This window comes from Bombus pyrosoma, unplaced genomic scaffold, assembly GCF_014825855.1.
Source record: "Bombus pyrosoma isolate SC7728 unplaced genomic scaffold, ASM1482585v1 HiC_scaffold_4725, whole genome shotgun sequence".
NCBI lineage: Eukaryota > Metazoa > Arthropoda > Insecta > Hymenoptera > Apidae > Bombus > Bombus pyrosoma.
The window spans coordinates 459,044-464,099 of record NW_025219985.1 but is presented as its reverse complement, the minus strand read 5'-3'; positions in this window follow the sequence as shown (position 1 = coordinate 464,099).

The following is a 5,056-nucleotide window of genomic DNA, read 5'->3' as shown; positions in this document are numbered from 1 at the left end:
ACGATATAACGTATATCGTTATGTAGCATTACGATATAACGTATAACGTTATGTACTATTACGTTATAGCGTATAACGTCACGTAGTATTACGTTATAACGCATAGCTCTATGTAGTATCACCTTATATCGTATAACGTTATGTAGCATTACGATATAACGTATAACGTTATGTACTATTACGTTATAACGTATAACGGTATGTAGTATTACGATATAACGTATAACGTTATGTAGCATTACGATATAACGTACAACATTATGTAGCATTACGATATAACGTATAGCGTTATGTAGTGTTGCGACATAACGTATAACGCTATGTAGTATTACCTTATAACGTGTAACGTTATATGGTATTTCGATATATCGTGTGACGTTATGTAGCATTACGATATAACGTATAGCGTTATGTAGTGTTACGACATAACGTATAACGCTATGTAGTATTACCTTATAACGTGTAACGTTATATGGTATTTCGATATATCGTCTGACGTTATGTAGCATTACGATATAACGTATAACGATATGTAGTATTACGGTATAACGTATATTGTTATGCAGTATTACGTTATGACGTATAACAATATATAGTATTACTTTACAACGTATAACGCTATGAAGTATTACCTTATAACGTATAACTTTATATAGTATTACGATATAACGTATAACGTTATGTAGCATTACGATATAACGTATAACGTTATGTTCTATTACGTTATAACGTATAACAATATGTAGTATTACGTTATAACGCATAGCTCTATGTGGTGTCACCTTATATCGTATAACGTCATATGGTAATTCGATATAACGCATAACGCTATTTAGTATTTCCTTATAACGAATAACGTTATGTACTATTACGTTATAACGTATAACGTTATGTAGTATTACATTATAACGTATAACGCTATATAGTATTACCTTATAACGTATAACGTTATGTAGTATTAAGATATAACGTATAATTATATCTAGTATTACGTTATAACGTATAAGGTTATGCAGTATTACGATATAACGTGTAACGTTATGTAGCATTACGATTTCACGCTTAACGGTTTGTAGTATTAAGATAGAACGTATATTATTATGTAGTATTACGTTATAACGTATAGCTCTATGTAGTATTATCTTATGACGTATATCGCTATGTAGTATTACCTTATAACGTATAACTTTATATAGTATGACGATATAACGTATATCGTTATGTAGCATTACGATATAACGTATAACGTTATGTACTATTACGTTATAGCGTATAACGTCACGTAGTATTACGTTGTAACGCATAGCTCTATGTAGTATCACCTTATATCGTATAACGTTATGTAGCATTACGATATAACGTATAACGTTATGTACTATTACGTTATAACGTTTAACGCTATGTAGTATTACCTTATAACGTATAACGTTATGTAGTATTAAGATATAACGTATAACTATATCTAGTATTACGTTATAACGTATAAGGTTATGTAGTATTACGATATAACGTGTAACGTTATGTAGCATTACGATTTAACGTATAACGTTAAGTAGTATTACGATATAACGTATAACCATATCTAGTATTACGTTATAACGTATAAGGTTATGTAGTATTACGATATAACGTGTAACGTTATGTAGCATTACGATTTAACGTTCAACGATTTGTAGTATTAAGATAGAACGTATATTGTTATGTAGAATTACGTTATAACGTATAACAATATATAGTATTGCATTATAACGTATAACGCTATGTAGTATTACCTTATAACGTATAACTTTATACAGTATAACGATATAACGTATAACGTTATGTAACATTACGATATAAAGTATAACGTTATGTAGTATTACGATATGACGTATAACGCTATGTAGTGTTACCTTATAACGTGTAACGTTATATGGTATTACGATATATCGTGTAACGTTATGTTGCATTGCGATATAACGTATAACGCTATGTAGTATTATCTTATAACGTGTAACGTGATTTGGTATTACGATATATCGTGTAACGTTGTGTAGCATTACGATATAACGTACAACGTTATGTACTATTACGTTATAACGTATAACGTTATGTAGTATTACGTTATAACGTATGGCTCTATGTAGTATTATCTTATAACGTATAACGTTATGTAGCATTGCGATATAACGTATAACGTTATGTAGTATTACGATATAACGTATAACGCTATGTAGTATTACCATATAACGTGTAACGTTATGTGGTATTATGAAATATCGTGTAACGTTACGTAGCATTACGGTATAACGTATAACGATATGTAGTATTACGGTATAACGTATATTGTTATGCAGTATTACGTTATAACATATAACAATATATAGTATTACATTATAACGTATAACGCTATGTAGTATTACCTTATAACGTATAACTTTATATAGTATTACGATATAACGTATAACATTATGTAGCAATACGATATAACGTATAACGATATGTACTATTACGTTATAACGAATAACGTTATGTAGTATTACGTTATAACGTATAGCTCTATGTAGTATTATCTTATAACGTATAACGTTATGTAGCATTACGATATAACGTATAACGTTATGTAGCATTACGATATAACGTATAACGTTATGTAGTATTACGATATAACGTATATCCCTATGTACTATTACCTTATAACGTGTAACGCGATATGGTATTACGATATATCGTGTAACGTTATGTAGCATTACGATATAACGTATAACGATATGTAGTATTACGGTATAACGTATATTGTTATGCTGCATTACGCTATAACGTATAGCTCTATGTAGTATTACCTTATAACGTATAACTTTATATAGTATTACGATATAACGAATAACGTTATGTAGCATTACGATATAACGTATAACGTTATGTACTATTACGTTATAACGTATAACGTTAAGTAGTATTACGTTATAACGTATAGCTCTATGTAGTATTATCTTATAACGTATAACGTTACGTAGCATTACGATATAACGTATAACGTTCTGTACTATTACGTCATAACGTAAAACGTTATGTAGCCTTACGTCACAACGTATAGCGTTATATAGTATTACGATATAACGTATAACGTTATATAGTATTAAGATATAACGTATAACGGTATGTGCTATTACGTTATAACGAATAACGTTATGCAGTATTACATTATACCGTATAACGTTATATAGTATTACCATATAACGTATAACGTTATGTAGTATTACGATATAACATATAACGCTATGTAGTATTACCTTATAACGTGTAACGTTATATGGTATTACGATATAACGTATAACGATATGTAGTATTACGGTATAACGTATATTGTTATGCAGTATTACGTTATAACGTATAGCAATATATAGTATTACATTATAACGTATAACGCTATGTAGTATTACCTTATAACGTATAACATTATATAGTATTACGATATAACGTATAACGTTATGTAGTATTACGGTATAACGTATATTGTTATGCAGTATTACGTTATAACGTATAGCAATATATAGTATTACATTATAACGTATAACGCTATGTAGCATTACCTTATAACGTATAACGTTATGTAACATTACGATATAACGTATAACGTTATGTAGTATTACGATATATCGTATAACGCTTTGTAGTATTACGTTATAACGTGTAACGTTATATGGTATTACGATATATCGTGTAACGTTATGTAGCATTACGATATAACGTATAACGATATGTAGTATTACGGTATAACGTATAACGCTATGTAGTATTACCTTATAACGTATAACTTTATATAGTATTACGATATAACTTATAACGTTATGGAGCATTACGATATATCGTATAACGATATGTAGTATTACGGTATAACGTATATTGTTATGTAGTATTACGTTATAACGTATAGCAATATATAGTATCACATTATAACGTATAACGCTATGTAGTATTACCATATAACGTATAACTTTATATAGTATTACGATATAACGTATAACGTTATGTAGCATTACGATATAACGTATAACGTTATGTAGTATTACGATATAACGTATAACCATATCTAGTATTACGTTATAACGTATAAGGTTATGTAGTATTACGATATAACGTGTAATGTAATGTAGCATTACGATTTAACGTTTAACGATTTGTAGTATTAAGATAGAACGTATATTGTTATGTAGAATTACGTTATAACGTATAACAATATATAGTATTACATTATGACGTATAACGCTATGTAGTATTACCTTATAACGTATAACTTTATATAGTATAACGATATAACGTATAACGTTATGTAACATTACGATATAACGTATAACGTTATGTAGTATTATGATATAACGTATAACGCTATGTAGTGTTACCTTATAACGTGTAACGTTATATGGTATTACGATATATCGTGTAACGTTATGTTGCATTGCGATATAACGTATAACGTTATGTAGTATTACGATATAACGTGTAACGTTATGTAGCATTACGATATAACGTATAACGTTATGTACTATTACGTTATAGCGTATAACGTCACGTAGTATTACGTTATAACGCATAGCTCTATGTAGTATCACCTTATATCGTATAACGTTATGTAGCATTACGATATAACGTATAACGTTATGTACTATTACGTTATAACGTATAACGTTATGTAGTATTACGATATAACGTATAACGTTATGTAGCATTACGATATAACGTATAACATTATGTAGCATTACGATATAACGTATAGCGTTATGTAGTGTTACGACATAACGTATAACGCTATGTAGTATTACCTTATAACGTGTAACGTTATATGGTATTTCGATATATCGTGTGACGTTATGTAGCATTACGATATAACGTATAGCGTTATGTAGTGTTACGACATAACGTATAACGCTATGTAGTATTACCTTATAACGTGTAACGTTATATGGTATTTCGATATATCGTGTGACGTTATGTAGCATTACGATATAACGTATAACGATATGTAGTATTACGGTATAACGTATATTGTTATGCAGTATTACGTTATGACGTATAA